Source organism: Carica papaya, chromosome 9 (genome assembly GCF_054855325.1).
Source record: "Carica papaya isolate Zhongbai chromosome 9, ASM5485532v1, whole genome shotgun sequence".
NCBI classification, from domain to species: Eukaryota; Viridiplantae; Streptophyta; class Magnoliopsida; order Brassicales; family Caricaceae; genus Carica; species Carica papaya.
In genome coordinates this window covers 15,544,798-15,566,664 of record NC_142317.1, presented here as the reverse complement: position 1 = coordinate 15,566,664, position 21,867 = coordinate 15,544,798, and the positions used below count along the sequence as shown (strand labels likewise).

At 37.0% G+C, this 21,867-nt stretch overlaps 1 long non-coding RNA gene across 1 annotated transcript; it reads left to right on the top strand.

Moving 5' to 3' along the window:
* Positions 1-4,520: 4,520 nt before the first annotated feature.
* LOC148240117 (uncharacterized) lies at positions 4,521-17,860 on the top strand. Its single transcript, XR_015816451.1, has 2 exons — positions 4,521-4,656; positions 17,617-17,860. It is a non-coding gene; the product is annotated as an uncharacterized LOC148240117 (long non-coding RNA).
* The last annotated feature ends 4,007 nt before the right edge of the window (positions 17,861-21,867 follow it).

Here is a 21,867-nt window from a genome sequence, read left to right as displayed (position 1 = left end):
CAGAGAATAAGGGAAGCCCAGTCAGTCGACCTCCCCTAGTAGTCCGCAAGATTGATGCAGAACAGGGAGTGAGCTAAGAATTCTGAGTCTTTGCCGATGGGTTACTCTGGTTCCAGGACAGGGTGTGTGTCTCAGACGACAGTGAGTTAAAGAGAGATATCATGACAGAGTCCTATAGCTTGAAGTTTGCCATGCATCCCGAAAGCACCAAAATGTACCAAAGCATGCAACCCTGGTTTTGTTGGAATGGGATGAAAAGGGACATAGCTGACTTGGTATCTAAATGCTTGGTATGTCAGCAAGTCAAGGCAGAGCATCAACGCCCAAGCGGGTTACTCAGTCTTTACCGATCCCAGAGTGGAAGTGGGAACATATCATAATGGACTTCGTAACGGAATTACCCAATGCACGTTCAAGACATGACACCATCTGGGTAATTGTTGACCGGCTTGCCAAGTCTTCGCACTTCCTAGCCATAAGGATGACCGATCCCTTGGACAAGTTGGCAAGAATGTATATCCAGAAAATAGTCAGATTACATGGAGTTTCAGTGACAGTGGTATCTAACAAGGACCCCAGGTTCACTTCTCGGTTTTGGAGTGGCTTTCAGCAGGCCATGGGAACAAAGTTGTCTCTCAGTACTGCCTTCCATCCTCAGAATGATGGACAATCAGAAAGGACAATCCGTACACTTGAGGATATGCTCCGAGCTTGTGTCCTTGACTTTAGGGGCCATTGGGACGACCATCTACCCCTAATAGAATTTGCCTACAACAACAGGTACCAAACGAGCATTGGCATGGCTCCGTATGAGGCGTTATATGGGCGCCCATGCAGATCGCCGATTTGTTGGGAAGAAGTGGGCGATAGAAAATTGTTCGGCCCAGAGTTGGTGGAGGAGACCACGTCTAAAATAGTTAAAATCAGAAAGAACATTCAGACAGCTCAGAGCAGGTAGAAGAGTTATGCGGACACCTGAAGGAGAGATTTAGTGTTTGAGAAAGGCGACCGAGTGTTCCTTAAGGTCACTCCTTTCAAGGGAATTAGTAGATTCGACAGGAGGGAAAAACTGAACCCTCGATTTATTGGACCATTTGAAGTCTTAGACAGGATTTGTACTGATGCCTATAGACTAGCACTGCCTTCAGAGCTCTCCAAGGTCCACAATGTGTTCCATGTGTCTATGTTATATAAGTACAACCCGGACCCCTCTCATGTCTTAGCTCATGAACCGCTTCCACTATAAGAGGACTTGTCTTATGAGGAAGTACCAGTCGGTATCACGGACCGAAAAAGCAGAATACTCCGCAACTGAAAAATATCATTTGTAAAGGTCGTGTGGCAAAACCACACGCCAAGGGAGGCTACCTGGGAGCTAGAATCAGACTTTAGAGCCCAGTATCCCCATTTGTTCGACCAGGAGTAAGAGACAAATTTGAGGGACCAAATTTCTTTAAGGGGGGAGAGTTGTAACACCCTAATTCTTTTATTATTATTATTATTAGAATTATTTTTATTTTATTTTATTTTAATTATTATAATTGATTTATTATGTAATAATTATATGGTTTTAAATTTAGTTTAATTTAATTAAATAGAAATAAAAATAATAATAATGATAAAAAGGGGTAAAATTATTTTTGGAATTTAATTGAAAATAATTTTGGAAAAAGGGGTGAAAATTTAGATTCTGGGGGTGTCTTTGAAAAGAAAATCGAAAATCGGGGGTCAAAACGCAATTTAAAAAAATTACGCCACGTCAGCAGCCCCGGCCAACCAGGACACGCCACGTGGCAGAGATGCTGACGTAGGAGGCCACGCGAAATGGAACAACGTGGGCGATCCGTGTGCGCCCGATCGGACGGCTGAGATCCGTTCTCACGGGCACAGACGACTGAGATCAAAAGCGCGTGCGGACGACCCAGATTTCACGCGTGGGGACGGTCCAGACTGAATCACGCACTGACGGCCTAGATCGCATCGCGATGGACGGTCCAGATTCATTCTCAATTTAATCGCGATCAGATGGTCCATATTAAATCATGTTGGATGGCTCAGATTAAAAGGGGAAGGTTATAAATAATCTCATCCACACCCAACCCCAAACCCTAACCGCCAGAGCCCTCGCTGGAGAAGATAACCCAGCCGCTGGGGGAACCAACTGCCGCCACCTGCCACCGCACCGGAGCACTTTTCGATCGCCAAACGAGATAAAATTTCTTCCCTTGGCTCGGATTTCGATGCTGAACCCACCTGTGGCCAAATCGGAGCCAAACCACTGGCCAATTGGCTGAAAAATACCGCCGAAGTCCAACGGCGCCGCCGCGAATTTTCTTAGTTTTGTCCTCCGATGAGGCCCTTCCCGATTCCCGTTCGATTTAATTTTTACACCACTGTGACCACTGTTCTTTCCTCTACAGGTTGACCAGAGCAAAACGCCAAATCGCGACTCCCGCCGAAGGAGCTGCCGCACCCGAGAGCTCCGTCGTCAATAAGTCTCGATTTTCTGTATTTTTTAGCCCATCGAGGGCCCTACGTGTGTTTCCTCGCAGGAACTGGTGCTAGTTTGGTTGAATTCGGCCAGAAAATGGCGAAAACAGCCAACTCGAGGCGGATCACCGCCTTGGGCAGCGACGCCGTCGCTGGATCACAGAGGAGCCGCCGTGCCGGAATTTCGAAATTGGCCGAGGAGGCCCTGGGTCTGATTTGGAATTTTTTTGGGGACATGTGCAAGTACCAGAAGTGTATTTCAATTCGCGGAAAAAAATTCAAGGAATCTAGGGACTACCCGTAGGCACAGTGAAAAATCGATTTTAGACTTCGAATCAAGTAAGAATCTCTCACCCTATTTTCTATCGCGGCATTAAAGCTTAATAAATGATAAAACGGTATTTTATGAATTAATAGATATGTATAATTAATCAAGGTTGCTAATGGGGCCCGAATCTGTTATATTTTCGATCAGTTGCTGTTTTAGTTATTTTACAGTTTTAAAGGCATTATGGTGTCTGATCTATTTATTTTATGGTTTTGAATGTATGAATCACTGTTTACTTTACTACTACTTGATTTTGTGAATCCGATGATATGCCTGCATTGTTGGATGCTCGTTACTGGTTTAAATATTCATGATTATGTGAGAAACAGAAAACTAAGAAAAGAATAGAAAAGGTATGTGAATTGATAAATGGATAAGTTGACAGCCTCACTAGATATCCCAGGAGATGGTGGATGGACCGGGTCCATAGAGAACCCTACCGGGAACGTTGTCTCTCATACCGGACAGGGTATGGAGACTTTAAATGTTTTGGTGCTCATATCGGATGGGGTATGGGGACGGCCCACTTCACCCTCATACCGGACGGGGTATTGAGGTTTATGGTTTTGGCACCCATACCGGACGGGGTATGGGAACGGTCCTGGAGTTAAGTTATTAAGGTGAATGGTTCACGTGTAGCGGGGACCCCTATGGATCTACATGGATACTGGTAGGTTGGTAAAAGAGAAAATTTGTTGCCTGATGATTGAAATATTAAAAGTATGACATGTGTTATGTTACAGAGTACGTATGATTTCATGATATTATAATATTACTGTTTTCATAAATCTTACCGAGGTAAGTGGACAGTAAAGGATTTTATTATTGATAAATGAATTTGTTATAAATTATGCTCTATTGGTCGTTTTTGTTTTCTACCAACCTTTACTTCTGTGACAGTGAGATAGTATGACATCTTTACTGAGCTAGTGTAACTCATTACTTACTTAACCATTTCATATCAGGATGGCTTGGTCCCCGAGTCCGTTCCGCAGGAAGACGGTGAGTAGATGCCTAAAGATTTTATAGTTTTCCTTATAGTATTCATTTCTAGTATTTACTTTAGTTAGCTTATTATTTCATACGTTTAATATGTTTTGGTTATTGTGTAAGGGATATTAATCATAATATTTTATTTCGCTTCCGCACTTAGAATTTTTATATATACATTTTCTTTTAATTTCCAGGGTCGTTACATAGTGTAACGCAGGAAAGTTAGGATGAAAACACCTTAATCATAAATCCCACATGTGCATGAGTATGCAGAAACTCAAATTCTTAATTAAACCCTCCCTACTTGAACTACATTCAGCAATTTGTATGCAAACTAGGGTAATTAAAAAATAAAATATAGTAAAAAAACATCACAGCTGTCATATAAATTAAATAAATTCATAAAAAGAAATTTATAAATTAAATTAAATCCAAATTTATAAAAATTAAGATTTTAAGAGCTTAAACGAATAAAAATTAAAATTTTTGAACTTTCTTTGTAATTAAAAAGGGTCAAGTGAATTATATATTCAAAAACTAGGGCCTAAATAGAATTTAAGGAGGTGTTGGACAGCTAAGCAGATGAGATGTCGAGAGGGGCCATGTCGCTCAGCCACATGTGCATACACGTGGCGAGATCTGAGAACGAATAGCCCAAATTTTGGCTTGGGAATCCGATGGCTCCCAAAAGCCTATATATAAGCTTCATTTTGCAGCTCTTTGAGGGGCAAGAGAATCCCAGCCGCCAGAAGAGAAAAGTGAGGGTGAGAGGGAGTTGATGGAAATATGTAGAAGGCGACGGAGCTGGGCTGAGCCGCCACTCCAGAAGAAGAAAATCGGCAATGGTAAGCCGATTTCTTCCATTTCTCTTCCCTTTCTCTTCTAGTTTAGATTTTATTAATTTTTATGTACATTTAGGAAAGAAAATCCAAATCTAAGAGGGTAAAAACCAATTCATACAACCGAAATCCGTGAGTGATAATCGGTTGTTCCTTTTTTCCAATTTCGAGTAAGGATATTCATAACCTCTCTTCTATAATTATTTACTAAGCTTTAATTTCAAATTATCTAATTCGTAACTCATTTTGAATTGACCCCGTACAGATGCATGAGGAAAAAAAAAGAACATGCATGTCTGTGTATGTGTGCCGGATATGTGTGTGTGTGTGTGTGTGCTCGGTGAAGTGAAAAAAAAGGAATATATACATAAATGTGTGTCTGTAAAAAGAAATAAGATGAAACTAAGTGTCGTGTGCTGGTGCATGCAGATGTGTGAATGTATGTTAGTATGTGTGTGATTTCATGTGTAAATATGTATACATATTAATCTGTGTATAATTAAAAAAAAGTAAAAGAGCCTGTGCGCGTTTATAAAGGAGTGTTCAAGTTTGTGTGTATACATGGGTATATATTTATATAAACTGAGTGCGTGTGTAAGCAGCTACAGGCATGTGTGTATATATATAAAATCAAAATCTATATACTTATGTGAGTAAAATATATTAATATATATATAAACAAGCCTGTGTGTGAGTGTCTATTTATATATAAAACTTTGTAGTTGTGTGCTTATATATAAGTTTGTATGGAGCTGGGTGGATATATATTAATATATATACTAACTTGTCTGTGTGAGTGCAAATTTCAAATAAAAGTCTGTGGACAGGCATGGCTATATCTATATATGTGCATCAAATCTGTGTGTATGAATGAATTATGTGCGTATAAAACTGTAAATATACAAAAGTGTCTGCATGTAAATATATATATATGTGTGTGATTTTATATATATAAGTGAATCTGTTGTTGTGTGAGTTTGTAATTATATGCATATGTATGTAAATCTATGTGATATGTGTAAATATGCGTGTATATATATATAAATCTGGGTGTGTTTGGATGCAGGTATATATATAAGTAAATGTGTATATATAAAGCTGTGTATATGTTTATATAATGTCTGAGTATACACCTATATATATATATATATGAATATATGTGCAAAGGTGCTATGTTTCATGCGGGTGTGTTAGCATGTGTGTATGTATGCGGGTGGTTACTTTAATGGTAAGCATGTCTGCAGGGGTGTGAATATGTGCGTGAGTAATCTATATGTATATATTTCCAAATGTGTGTGCGGGTGTATATGTATACATGAGTCATGAGTGAGTATGCTGTATATCTATATATATGAATTTTGTGTGGGATCGTAAATATATGTATATGTGAAGAATGGGTGTGTATTTTGTATATGTGTGCATGTTGATGTATGAAATGGGTATGTATTTTGTATATATGTGCATGTTGATGTATGAAATGGGTGTGTGAGTTATGTATAAGCAGAAATTATATCTATATTTATAAATGTTAAAAAAAAGTTCAGGGTACATGCACATATATATATATATATATGCACGCAGGACTTTGTTTGTGTATGTATGTATATATATAAATATGTATGTATATATATAAATAAATGTGCAATGTGTATGGTGTGAGTGTTTGTTTGCAGCAAATGTGTGTATATATATATATATGTATATATGTATGTTTTGTGTATATTTAGGGGTGCTATTGTGTAATAGATATATATAAGATTTTGGAGTAGGAACATAGGAATACAAAATTACGCACCGAAGTTGAAGCATATGCGTGATTATGTTTTATATATATATGAGCCTAACTACATATATGTATGCTATTATATGAAATAAATATATATATAGTTATAAGAGAAGGGAAGATATTAATGTAAGTATATATATATATATATATATATATCATTATCTATCTATTTAAATAGAAATGGTGCTTAAGCATTTGTGTGTGTGTATAGTTATATCTACTGTTATGGGTGTGTATATTGCACATGCGTGTATGTAGGTGACTCTATATATATATAAAGTGTATAATTGCGATGTCTTTATCAAACTATGGACGTGTAAATGCAATAATGTGTGTAAATGCAATAATGTATATATTAATGTGTGTAATATATATATATAATTTGTGATAAAGAATGTGAGTGTAGTTTAAAAGTGTATAAATATAAATCTGTACAATTGTGTGCGCGGTGTTTGTATATATAAGCAGACACATAGGTATAATTATGTGTGTGTTATGGAAAATTAATTTAGAGCTTGAACTTCTTAGCTTAGCTTTTGGAAATAAGAAGAAAAAATAGTTTTGAATAGAATAATTAAATTGTTGCAAATTTATAAAATGAGGAAAATTTAATTAGATGAACGTCTTAGTAATTAGAATAGTCAGAAATGAGATGTGTATGCAATGGGATTGCATGAAATCCTCATATCCATTGTTGACACTGAGAAAGTTTAGTTGTTGCGTAGATTTTCTACTAATTTTTGGGATGATGTTTTGATTTCAAGTCGAAATTCTTTCACTCTAAAGTCTGTAGGTATAATTAGTAACAAACTTGAAGCCTTCGTATCATTATTTTTTTTTTAAAATATTTTTATAGTAATTTTATGAAATTCAGAGCATGCAAATAGGTAAGGGTGATTTGGTTTGAAAATGGAATTTTAGTGATTTTTACAGTTTTCATACTCATTTGCTTGCTGATGGTTGTGAATGCTTGGTTGCATCTTTTATACATCTTTGAACCTGTTAGGAAGTTTGAATGGATTGATTTTAAGTTAAAAAGAAATGAAATTTAAAGTAGAATGTTAATTTTTGGAAAAATTAGGGAGTGAAGTAGGAATTAGACAAAATAATTGATGAAAAAGACTTAAAGAATTATAAAATAAAAATAAAATTTGAGTTGATAAAAATAAAATAAAGTAATAATATTAGATAATAAATAATAGCAATAATAATAATTTTAATTAATTTAATTTTTAAATTACAAAGAGTTATATAAAATAAATTAATATTAACAAATAAAAATTTAAACAATAAAATAAAATATCAAGATTGAATTATGAAGATTTAGTTAGAGAATAATAAAAGAATAATTTAGATAGAGAAGGTTTAGAACGAATGAGTAGAATTTCAAAATATGAAAGAAAACACTATAGGTAGAAACTCCTTTTAGAAATTATTATTTAGGAATTATTAAAATTTTACTGTGTATATAAATATTGTAAAATAAAAGCTTCAATAATAAAAGTATTTGTGAATCTAATGCTATTAGATTTTGTAGGATTTGATGTGATATTAGAAATGAATTTGGTTAGAGAAGTACAGAGCGATAATCAATTGTGAAAGTAAAATTGTAACTTTATGATCTTCGAAAATGAATAAAATTATTGTTATTTTTCTTAACAATTGAATAAACAAGAATTTGGATGCTGATCTTGTTGTGTATTCCATATCAATTGTTTGTAATTTTCTGGATGTCTTTTCCATCGAACTTCATAGTTTGCCTCCCCCGCGAGAAGTAGAGTTCTTTCGGAACTCAACCAATTTTGAAGCCCGTCTATCGTATGAGTCGAGCTGAGCTAACAGACTTGGAACATCAGTTTTTTGAACTTATTACTAGAAAGTTTATCTGCCCTACCCATTCTCCTTGGAGCGTTCCAATGTTGTTCGTGAAAAAGAAAGATGGTTCTTTCAAACTCTGTGTGGATTATCAGGAACTTAATCGAATGACAGTTAAAAGCAAGTACTCTTTACATCGGATTGATGACCTCTTTGAGCAACTGCAATGAGCCACAGTCTTCTTTAAAATTGACCTTAGCAGGGGATACGACCAACAGAGAGTCAAAGAAGAAGATATTTAAAAAACTGCTTTTTGATGCATGTACTATTTGTATGAGTTCAGGGTAATGTTGTTCAGTTAACCAATGCTCCTGCAGCTTTCATGGACCTCATGAACAGAATTTTTCAGCACGCACTATATTAGTGCATCATTGTATTTATTGATGAAATCTTAGTGTACTTCAAGAGCTTGGGAGACTATGCAGTGCACTTGACCGAAGTATTGGAGACCCTTCGTCGGAATCAACTGTATACTAAACTTAACAAATGCTCTTTTTGGTTGGATTGAGTTTCTTTTCTCAATCATGTAAGTTCAAGTGAAGGAGTTTTTATGGATCCGTTTAAGGTTGAAATAGTAGTCAACTGGAATCCGTCCACTAATGTGGTCGAGGTACATAGTTTTTTTGGCTTGGCAGGATACTACCGACGATTCATCGATGGATTTGCTAAGATTGCTGCTCCATTGACTCGACTCACCCAGAAGGGCGTACCATTTGTCTGGAACAATGAATGTAGTGAGAGCTTCATAGAATTGAAGCGTCGACAGAGCTGATCCTCTCTGACAATACAGGAAAGTTTCAGGTTTACTGCGATGCATCTCATATTGGCTTGGGGTGTGTCTTGTTGCAGCGTGGTAGAGTAGTCGCTTATGGATCTCAACAACTGAAGCCTCATGAGTGGAACTACCCTACTCACGGCTTAAAGTTGGCAACCATTATCTTTGCTCTGAAAATATGGTGTCACTACCTGTTTGGGCAAACAAATGGTGACCCATAACATATATTTGCATCACTACTCTCGTCAGATGGTATGCCGTCATCCACAAAGAGCAGTCTTTTTACATCTTTCTAGACCATATGGGGAAGATGACACATATACCCTGGATGGGGATAGGGGAACATATACCTCTTAAAGATAAGAAGTCTAACGAGACACTTGATGCATTATGCATGTTAGTACATATACATATTTCGGACCATTCATGCTTTATTCTACTTTTTTTTTTTTATCTTTCCAGATAACAACATTGAGTTCATATTAATTCTATTACATGCAAAAGATTAAGCGTATATAAATCACATAGCATGCTTTGAAACAAGAAAGGTGCAGTTTATAAGCCCTATAAATACACAAGCATGCAAAATAGACAAAATCATAATTATCATAATTTAATTATTTTTCTTTATCTAAAAATATTTCTTAAAATGTCGAAAGAAATACTAAATTCTTTACCAAAACTTTGATATTTCTTCGTTCACCATTCTTCTTTTCTTTCCCTTCTTCTCTCTCTCTCTCTTTCTCTTTCTTTGAGTCTTAAAAACGGAAGAATGGAAGTGTGGGAAAGAGTGGGAAGGGAAGACATTTTTATAGAAATTTAGAACTGTTGGATTTGCCCCAAGTGGCCAATTCTATTGAAAAGAGAGAGAAAAAAAAAATGCTCGACATGAAAAACGAGGGAGAAAGGCCTCCTCTGTCAGCGGCGCAGCACTGCCCCAAGTGGCAATGGCCTGTCCGGCACAATGTAAGCTAGCCTGCAAGCACACAGGCCACCTGCTGCGCACGCAAGGGGCTAGCTTGTGCACGCGTAGGGCTTAGGTGTGTTGGGCGCCACGCGCACAGGTCTACTGTGCTCAGGGCCTAGGCGCACAGGGGCCTATCCACACGCAAGGTGACGCACAGCCGACCCACCTGCGTGAACAGGACACGCGCACAGACGAGATGGGCGCGTTGCGCGCACTCCTGCATCTGATGTGCAAGCGTGCATGCGCGCATAGTGCGCAGGTAGCTTTCCTTCCCCGCATGATTGTTTTCCCTGTTTTGCCTTTTTTTTTTTGAATTTTCCAATTTTTTTACTAAAATAAAATAAATAATATAAATTAAATTAAATTAAATTTAAATGAAAATAATTAAAATAAAATAATATTAAATAAAATTAAAATAATTAAAAATAAGCAAGATTCACGTTTTACGATAAATGATATGTGGAGTGAATTAAATGAGTTCAATGCGGTCTAAAGGTCTGAATAAATAGGATTTTCTAAATTAATTAAGCACAGCGACGGATGAGATGTTACATCCTCCCCACTTTAAAAAGATTTAGTCCCTAAATTTGTCTCGAACATGTTCGCATACTTTTCGCTCATCTTGTTTTCCAACTCCCATGTTGTTTTTTTTTTTTTTGGGTATGATGCTGTCATCGCAACTTCACCATAGGAATCGTCTTGTTGCATAAGACCTTTTTGATCTATCCAAGAATCTCCACGAGAACCTCATCGTGAGGAAATTATATGAGAAAGGTCAGGGTCTCCTTAGCATCGAGATATGAAAGACGTCATGTAGACCCATAAACTATCGGGATAGAGCGAGGCGGTATGCCATGGGTCTAATGCGCTCGATGATCCGAAAAGGTCCCACGTATCAAGGGCTTAACTTCTCTCTTTTCCCAAATTGCATCTTGTCCTTACAAGAAAAAATCTTGAAAAAAACTTGGTCTCCCACGACAAATTCCAAGGGTCCCCTCTAATTATTGATGTATCTCTTCTTACGGCTCTGGGCAGTGGCCAAGTTCTTGCGGATGATTGTGACCTTCTCAATGATTTCCTAAATGAAGTTTGGTCCCAAATGGCGCTAGTTCCCCACCTCACTCTAGCAAATGGGAGAACGATAAGACCTTCTATTCAATGTTTCAACGGAGCCATACCGATATTGAAATAATAAATGTTATTGTAAGCAAATTTACATAGGGGAAGGTACTCATACCAGTTATCGCCAAAATCAAGGACACAAATACAGAACATGTCTTTTAATATCTGGATTGCATTCTGACTGACCATTCGTTTGGGGGATGATAAGCGGTACTGAATACAATCCAGATCCCAAAGCTTCCTGAAAGTTGTCCTAGAAGTGGAAGGTGAATCGGGGATCATGATCGGACACAATGGATGAGGGAACACCATGAAGTTGAATAATCTCATCAACATATAGGCGAGGTAATTTGTTAGTGGAGTCAGTGGTTATGATAGGCAAAAAGTGGGTGGTTTTGGTCAATCTGTCAACGATAACCCAGATAACACTTCAACCAAACAAGTTATGGAAAATCCAGTGACAAAATTCATAGTTACATGCTCTCATTTTCATTCAAGAATCGGAAGACCTTGTAACGAACCACCAAGTCTCTGATGTTCTACTTTAATTCTCTAACAAGTAAGGTATCGAGAGACGTAGTCGACTATATCCTTCTTAATTCCCAATCACAGTACTGACGCTTCAAGTCTTGGTATATCTTGGTACTCCTGGGATAGATGGATAACTTGAAAGTACGGGCGGTCTTGAGAACATCTACCCTACCAGTGATGGGGACCTAAATTCAGTTTCGAAATCTTAACAGTACATTATCCAAAATTCTGAAATCAGGAGATTCGTTAGAAGTGAACTTATCTAGATTCTTGGTGAGTTCCGGGTCCGTGAGTTAAGCTTCTCATATTTTCATGAAGATATTTGGCAGGGCTTGGATCTGAGTAAGATAAGTGCCTTTACCGTAGTAGCTAAGGCGGAGACGCTGCATATTGTCCATTAATTTCCAACTTGAGGCCATGGTTTGAGTCAACACTGTGGACTCCTTTCATCTTAGTGCATCAGCAACTACATTTCTTCTACCGAGGTAATAGATGATCTTGCAGTCATAGTCTTTTAGGAGATCCATCTAGTGTCTCTGTCTCATATTTAGTTCCTTTTGTGAGAAGATATGCTTTAAACTCTTATGATCAGTATAAATCTCAGAAGTTTGCCCAAACAGGTAGTGACGCCATAATGGCTGCCAACTCCAGGTCGTGGGTAGGGTAGTTCCACTTATGAGGCTTCAGTTGTCAGGAATCATAAGCGATTACTCTACCATGCTGCATCAAGACACACCCTAAACCAATATGATATGCATCCTAGTAGATCTGAAACATTCCTGTATTGTCAAGGAGGATCAACACAGGAGCAAAGGTAAGACGACACTTCAATTCCTTGAAGCTCTCACTACATTCATAGTTCTAGACAAATGGTACGTCCTTCCGGGTGAGTCAGGTCAATGGAGCAGCAATCTTAGCAAATTCGTCGATGAATCGTAGGTAGTATCATGTCAAGTCAAGGAAATTACGTATCTCGGCCACATTGGTCGGTGGATTCCAATTGACTACTATTTCAACCTTTGACAGATCCATGAAAACTCCTTCACTTGAAATTACATGACCGAGATAGGAAATTCGATCCTACCAGAAGGAGCATTTGCTAAGTTTAGCATATAGTTTGTTCCAACGAAGGGTCTCTAACACTTCAGCCAAGTGCATTGCATGTTCCCCAAGGCTCTTGGAGTACACTAAGATGTCATCAATAAATACGATGACGTACTGATCTAGTCTGTGATGGAAAGCTCTATTCAAGAGGTCCATGAAGGTTGTAGGAGCATTGGTCAACTCGAACGACATTACCCTAAACTCATACAAATTGTACCTGCATTAGAAAGTAGTCTTTGGAATATCTTCTTCTTTGACTCTCAGTTGGTAGTATCCCGTCCTAAGGTTAATCTTAAAGAAGACAATGGCTCCTTATAGTTGATCAAAGAAGTCATTAATCCGAGGTAAAGGGTACTTGCTTTTAACTATCACTCAGTTGAGTTCCTAGTAACCCACACAGAGTCCGAGAGAACTATCTTTTTCACAAACAAAACTAGAGCACCTAAGGAGAATGACTAGAGCGGATAAACTTATGGGTAATAAGTTCAGAAAGCTGATATTCCAGCTCTGTTAGCTCAGCTCGACTCATATGATAAGCGGGCTTCAAAATTGGCTGGGTTCCGAGCAGCAACTCAATTAAGAACTCTACTTCTCGCAGGGGAGGCAGACCAGGAAGTTTGATGGGAAAGATATCCGAAAAATTACAAACAATTGGTATGGAACACACAGTAAGATTAGCACCCATATTCCTGTTTATTCAATTATTAGAAAAAATAATGATAATAATAATAATTTTATTCCTTTTTTGGGGACTGTAAAATTATAATTTTACTTTCACAATTGATTTTTGTTCTGTACTTCTCTAACCAGTCCATTCCTAATATCACATCAAATCTTGTAAAATCTAACAGCATTAGATTCATAAATACTTCTATTCTTGAAGCTTTTATTTTAAAATCTTTATATACACAGTGAGCTTCTAATAATCTCCTGGAGGGAGTTTCTACCGTCAACGTTTCTACTAAAGGTTCTAGCCTAAAATCAAGATTATCGGTAAATGCACAGAAAATAAAAGAGTAGCACCTGTATCGATCAAAGCCTTGACAGAAGTATCATAGTTAGAAAGCATATCCTGGATGAGAACAGGAGTGGGGAGAGCACCGGGTTCATCTAGGTGGTACACGCGACCCTGAGCTACAGGCCTAACCATGTCTTTTGGTTACTGACGATAGTCTTTTATAAGATGCTGGGTGCTTCGCATCAATAGCAAACATGATTGATACACCGACATAGTAGATCACCATGTGAGCGACCACAATGCTGATAGGGTTAGTTATGTCAGGCAAGTTGGACTGTAGGTGGAGGCAAGGTAGAGAGAAGAACAACTCTAGTTTGTTTATCGGGGTTGGTACTTACTGGATCAGGGAATCTCCTCTTAAACTGTTAGGGTTATTGTTGGGTACGGGCTCAGGCAATGCATTGGTGTTTGGCCAAGATGAGGTCTTTAGTCAACTTGGCATGTTTTAGCACCTATGCATACGAGCTGGGTCTCTCAGCATTGCGACCCAGTCATAGATGTCGACACAAAGGCCTTTTAGAAACTTCATAACTTTTCAGCTTTCAGGAGTGACCATTATAGGGGTAAACCTAGATAGTTGGACAAAACGAAGTGCATATTGGGCAACCGTCAGATTTTTTTGGTGGAGGTCCTAAAATTCCTCCTCCTTTTCTCGGACATAGGCAAGGAAGAAGTTATCAAAGAATGCATCCATGAAAACTTCTCAGGTGGTAGGAGTAGGTAGGACCTCCTTCTTGAGTCGCCATCAGTGTTCGGCTTCACCGTTTAGCATAAAAATTGCTAAGGAAACTTTATGTTCCTCAGTCAAGTATAAGACAGAGAAAAGCTTCTCTATATGTAGGATCTAGGCTTTGGCTACTAAGGGATAATGGCCACCTTCAAAATGTGGTGGGTTAAGCTTCCTATGAACTCTGCTATATTGTGAGAAATAGACATCTTGGCTATTCAGTATTCAAGGGCAAGAGGTGGACAAGGGTTGGCTTAATTTGTCCTACGATCGTAGTTAATCCTTCGATGGCTCAGAAGAATTTGGCAAATTCAGCCCTGATCGGGTGATCCAGGGCTTTAGGTTACTCAGTACACTCTACGGATAGTTTTCCTCACGTCATTCCTATAAATTCCTATAAAAGAAAGAAAGACACAATTTTGTTCAAGCACAATTTTGGTTGGCCAAACCATGGTACAATTTACGACCACGATCGTACCAACCATAGTAGTCCTATCATATATCTACAGTCACAACAATACTTAGCCAAAGGTGACTATTAATAGATATTTGCATCACCACTTTCGTTAAAGGGTACACCGTCATCCACAGAGAGCGATCCTCTTACGTCTTTTCAGATTGGGAGAGGAGAACACAGATACCCTGGATGAGGTTAGAGGAATAGATACCCCTCAAAGATAAAAAGTCTAACGAGACATTTGATGCATTATGCATGTCAGTACAAATACATACTTCAGATCTTCATGTTTCATTCCACTTTTTTTTTGTTTCTTTTATCTTTCCAGACAACAATACCGAATTCATATTAATTTTATTACATGCAAAACATCAAGTGTCTATAAATCACACAATATGCTTGAAAACAAGAAGAGTTCAGTTTATAAGATCTACAAATACACAAGCATGTAGAATAGGCAAAGTCATAATTATCATAATTTAATAATTTTTTATCTAAAAATACTCCTTAAGACATTGAAAGAAATATTAAATTTTTTACCGAAACTTTGATATTTCCTCCTTTATTGTTCTATTTTCTTTTTCTCTCTCTCTCTCTAAATCACTCTCTCTCTCTAAGTTTTGAAAAATAGAAGAATGCTAGTGTGGGGAAGAGTGGAAAGGGAAGACCTATTTATAGAAATTTAGAACCGTTAGATTCGTGTCAAGTGACAAAATTCGGCAAAGAGAAAGAGGAAAAAGATGCTTGGCATGAAAAACGAGAGAGGAAGGCCTCCTTCGCTAGTTGCGGTGGCGCACCACCGAAAGCGACAGCAGCTCACAGGCCCTCTGCTATGTGCGAAGGGGCTAACCTGCACGCGTGCAGGCCTACTGTGCTTAGGCCCCAAGTGCATAGGGGCCTATTCACGTAGGCCTACTGTGCGGATGATGCGCGCATAGTGTGCAGCATCTATCTGCGCGCGAGGTGACATGCAGACGGCCCGCTTGCGTGCGATAGGACGCCCGTGCAGATTGGACGTGTGTGATGTGCGCACGTCCCGTGTCTACTGTGCGTGCGTGCATGCGCGCATAGTGCATAGGCATGCTGCGTGGGCAACTTTCCTTCCCCACAATATTTTTTTCGTAAGGATTTTTTTCTCGTTTCGCCATTTTTTTTCAAATTTTTCAATTTTTTACTAAAATAATATAAATGAAGTTAAATTAAAATTAAATGAAAATAATTAAAATAAAACAATATTAAATAAAATCAAAGTAATTGAAAATTAGCAAGATACACGTGTTACGATAAATAATATGTGGAGTGAATTAAATGAGTTCAGGTCTGAATAAATAGGGTTTTCTAAATTAATTAAGTACAACGACATGCGAGAAGTTATAAGATTCAATCCTCCCAATACCCTCCCGCTTCATCCACCTTAGGTGGTGAACCGCAGTCGGTTGGGAGGTTCTTCGTCTTTTTTTGCATTATTATCACGTTGCGTTACATCACTCATTTTTTACTCAATTTTCTCTCTTTTCACCAGGTTTCGCTACTTGGTGCAAATCCAACAGTCTCTATTTTCTATAAATAAGGACCCCTTTCTTTCATTTTTCCTCATCACTTCCATTTCATTGTTCCATCCTCCAAGAGCATAGAGAGAGGGAGTGATCTAGAAAGAGAAGGAGATGAAAAGAAGAAAAAAGGTCTAGGAAAAATTTCAAAGTTTTGGTAAGAAATTTAGTATTTTCTTGGACATCTTAAAGAGCATTTTTAGAAATTAAAACTATGAAGATTGAAATTTATGATTCGCATGTTTTATGTTTAATTGTTCAAATGAAGTGAATTTTACTTAATAAAGCATGTTATAAGATTTTATAGGCACTTGGTGATTTGTATGTGATCTAAATGACATGATTTTGGTGATAATTCTCTTAAATATGAAAAAGGGAATGAACATGAAATGGTGCGAAAAATATGTATCTGTATTGACATACATAATGTATCAAGTGTCTCATTAGGCTTTTTATCTTTGAGGGGTTTCTGTTTTTTCCTCCTCCATCTGGTCTGAAAAGACGTGAGAGGACCGCTTTATATGGATGATGGTGTACCATCTGACAAGAGTGGTGACACGAATATCTGTTAGGGGTCACCTTTTGCTAAGTACCATCGTGACTATAGAATATATGATAGGACCATTGTGGTTGGCACGGGCGTGGTTATAGATCATGCCATGGTTTAACAAGCCAAAAATGTGTCGTGAGCAAATTGTTGTTATATATTTGATTTGATTGTTTCACATAGGTAGTCGAAAATTCGTATCTATCCTCAGAAGATGGAAGTCAAAACGACTTCGCGAAGTATGATACGAAAATTTGAGCATTTCATAATTTATTTAATTTTTTTCATTATTAGCATGATTGATTTGATTGTTATGATTGATATTATGGATATGATATTTTTTTTAATAAATAAATTATTTTCATAAAGTAAGAAAGGACCTCGACATGACTTCTGATGGTAAGTGTTGATGACATAATTATTCACCTTTTAAAATTTTATGATGTTATTTAAATATTATTTTTCTTACTGAGTATATAAAACTCACTCACTTCTATGCCTCCCTAGATGAGGAAGATAATGAAGAACCGAACGTTGACCTACCCTTTGAAGTCCATGAGGATCCCGTGGGTCTACAAACCTTGAGTGCATGATTTATTTTGCACTCTAATGAGCCCAGTCACATAGTGAAAGAAGTGGTCCTTTTTATATTTTGATATTTTGTATTTTGTTGTTATTTCTAGCCTTAGTATATATGTAGTTGGAACTCATATATAGTTAGGTAAGGAATTTGTAATAATTTGTTCCACTACATACAATTATTTAACACGCACTCATAATCTGTTTCTATATCTGACACCCTTATGTTTTAATTAACATTTGGGATGTCACAACATCTTTCTTGGTGAGGCGGGTCAACGGAGTTGCAATCTTAGAAAACCCATCAATGAACCACTGATAGTAATCGGCTAAGCCAAGAAAACTATGTACCTCAATGACGCTTATTGGTCGGCTCCAATTGATCACGGTTTTAATCTTGGATGGATCAACTGAAACTCCTTCGTTAGAAATTACATTTCTAGGAAACAAGACTCAGTCCAACCAAAAAGAACATTTGTTGAATTTTGCATACAAATGATTCTATTGGAGGATCTCCAACACTCAGGACAAATAATATGCATGTCTTTTGTGGTTTTTTTAGTACACCAGGATTTTATTAATGAATACGATGATGTATTGATTTAGTGCATGTCAAAAAATTATATTCATAAGATCCATGAAAATAATAAGGGTATTAGTCGCTCCAAAAGGCATAACCTTGAACTCGTACTAATCGTATTGGCATCGAAAGATCGTTTTAGGGATATCTTTTTTCTTTAATCTCAACTGATAGTATCCCGATCTGATATCAATCTTCAAAAAAACTGTAACACTTTGTAATTGATCAAAGAGATCATCAATACCCCAAAGAGAATGGTTGGGAAGAATGGCTGGGGAGAATGAATCTTTACCTAAGAAGCTTGAAGAGCTGGTGCTCATTTTCAGCAAGTTCGGTGCGACTCATGTGATAAGGCTTTGAGATCGGTTAAGTTTCTGAAAATGAATCGATGGAGAATTCTCTCCCATGGGGAGGTAGACCAGGCATTTCCTTTAGAAAGACATTTGAAAGGTGACAAACCATAAGGATTGTATATATGACAAGGTCGACATCCATATTCCTATTTATTCAAAGGTTAGAGAATAACAAACACAACTCGTAAAACTTTATTTTATTTTTAGTTAATAAAGAGTTACAATTTTACTTTCACAGTTGATGATTGATCTACATTTATCTAATTAATCCATACCTAAGATGACATCAAATTCTGAGAAATCTTAAAGTATAAGATCTAAGAGAACTTTAGAAGAAGTATCTAGTACTAATACTTTACTGAAAGATTCAAGCTTAACATTTAATTTACAATTAAAAGAACAAGAAATAAAAGAGTGGGTAACACCTGTATCAATCAAGGCTCGAGCAGTGATGTCATGGATAAAAAGCATACCCTGAATGATAGTAGGAGTAGCAAGGGCACTGGCCTCATCAACATGGTAAACACGTCCCTAGGCTAATGGACTAACCATGTCCTTCAGTCACTAGGATCAATCTTTAACAGTGCTGAGTGTTTCTGTACTTGTAGCAGGCATTGTTTAAACGCCGACAAGGTTGATCACCATGAAAGCGTCTGCAATGCTGACATAGTTAAGTAGGTTGAATAGGGTGTCCAGTATAGTAAGTTAGGAGGAGGGGCAAGTTGGGGTCTTTTATCGGGGTGGTTACTAACAGGGTCAAGCAATCTTCTTCTTAGTTGTTGGGGTTGGTATTGCTGTTGTTGGTATGAACACAAGCAATGCATTGGTGTCGGACTGAGATAAGATCTTTGAACAACTGGGCATGCTCTAATACCTCAGCATAAGAGCTGGGTCTCAGCATCGTGACCCGGTCATAAATATTAACATGAAGGCCATTTAAGAATTTCTAGCCTTATGACTCTCAGGGGTGACCATCAGAGGAGTAAACTTAGACAGTTTGATAAATCGGGTTGCATCTTGGGCAACCGTCATATTTTCCTAGTAGAGGTCCTGAAATTCCTCCTCTTTCTTTTCTCAAACATAAACAGGGAAGAAGTTTAAAAAAAAAACATCCATGAAAACCTCTCAGGTGGTAAGGGTGGGTAAAACATCTTTTTTTTAAGCTACCACAAGTATTCGACTTCTCCAACTAACATGGAGGCTGCTAGGGGGACCTTTCGTTCTTTTGTCAAATCTAAAATAGAGACAAGTTTCTCTACATGTAGGATCCAGGCTTTTGTTGCTAAGGGATCGAGGTCTCCTTCGAAGTGAAGTGGGTTTAGTCTTCTAAACTCAGCTATGTTATGGGAAATGGATATCTTGGTTGGGTGATAATCGTGGGCAGGAGGGTGTTGACAGTGGTTTGCATGGTTTTGACCTACAGTTGCAGTTAGACCTTGAATGGCTCAGAAGAGCTTGGTAAATTCGACCATGGTCGATGGATCCTAAGCCTCAGGTCTCTCAGTTCTTTCTATAGAAGGTCTCCCTCGCATCATTCCTACAAAAGGAAAGGATGACATGAGTTGGTGGTCTAATTTTTAAGAAAGAAAATATCCTAAGTATATAAAGTGGTCTTTTAAACTATAGCCTCAATTGTAAGGGATTATTTCGTTTAGCTGCTTTAATACCATTTGTGATACCCAAATACTAATTAAAGCATAAGAGTTTCAGATACATAAATAGATACTAAGTGCATTTAAGATAATTGTATGCAGCGAAATAAAATATTACAATCCCTTACAAAATAACAATAGAGTTCCAAAATCTTACAATAGTAAGGCGAAATAAAATTAAATACAAGTCTCTGTAAAAGTTGGACTCATCAGAGTACGGGACAAAACATGCACTCGTAAGATTTATAGATCTAAGGGATCCTTAAAAGATTCAGTAGGTAGGTTAACGATCAGTTCCTTACCATTGTTCTCATCTGAGAGGTTCATGGAAAGGGATGAGTTTCACATACTCAGTAAGAAAAATACTATTTAAATGGCAATACTAAAATTTTAAAAGTAATTAATCTTGAAAAGAGCTATCTTATTTACTCACCATTGGGAATCGTGTTAGAGGTCCATTTCAATAATCATGAAAACAGTTTATTTTATTTAAAGAAAATATCAAATCAATCATGTCATAATCATATCAAATCCCATCAATCATATTAGTCATGCTAAAATTAAATAGAGAAAATCAAACAAATTATATCATGCGTTTGTCTTATTTTATTCTTTGCGTGAAGTCATTCCAACTTCCACCTACTAAGGGCAATACGATTCCTGACTACCCATATCAACAATTTGTTGGTAGTTAAACCATCAGCATATTTACGACTTGTCAAGCTATGACACGATCTATGACTATGGTCGTGCCAACTATAATGATCCTACATGTAAACTATAGTCACAGTCGTACTTCGCCAAATGTGACCTTTGCAATCATATCGCATTACTATTAATGCGAAACCCCAAACCATTGCTTGAACCTTAAAATTCTTCAATCGGTTTAGATTAAATCAAAAGTAAAAAAGAATCAAATTTATTCAATTACCTAAATGGTAGAAGTTAAATAGAACCCAAGAAAGATAAATGATATCCCTTGAACCCAATCCAAACAAGCACCAAGAACAATTGAAATAGGAAATCAAAATTGAAATACAAGTGATAACAATTGTATTCCAAATCAACACCTTGTGTATAAAGTGAAAAGAAAGTCAAAACGCTCTCAACTCAATTCTGAAATATTTGATTACAACTCTTGATGTTCACAAAGAAGAGTTCATTTGGTATTTATAGCTAAAGAAATCAATGATAAGTTACAACACAATAACTACAATTGTAACTCCCACAATAACTAAGCTAATTATATGATAATTACAATTGTAACTCCAATAATAACTAGGTTAATTATAGGCAATTGTTATGTAACTCCTTGTAATTCCAATCTTCTTAACCAACACCACTAATTGTTTATGGCACCATATACTTATGGACTCATTCTTGTAATAACACTAAGATAAGACTTAAGCCCAAATGAGTTACACTTGACTATATGAGCTTACTTAATTCAAACTAAAATAAAACAATCCAAAATATTTAAAACAACTCAACTAATGCAGCTCATACACAAGGCTTATTCACCCATTACTAATAAGACTCAAACAATATCAAATTATCCCAAATCATTTAAACCCAATTAAAGTTACGAATTTGG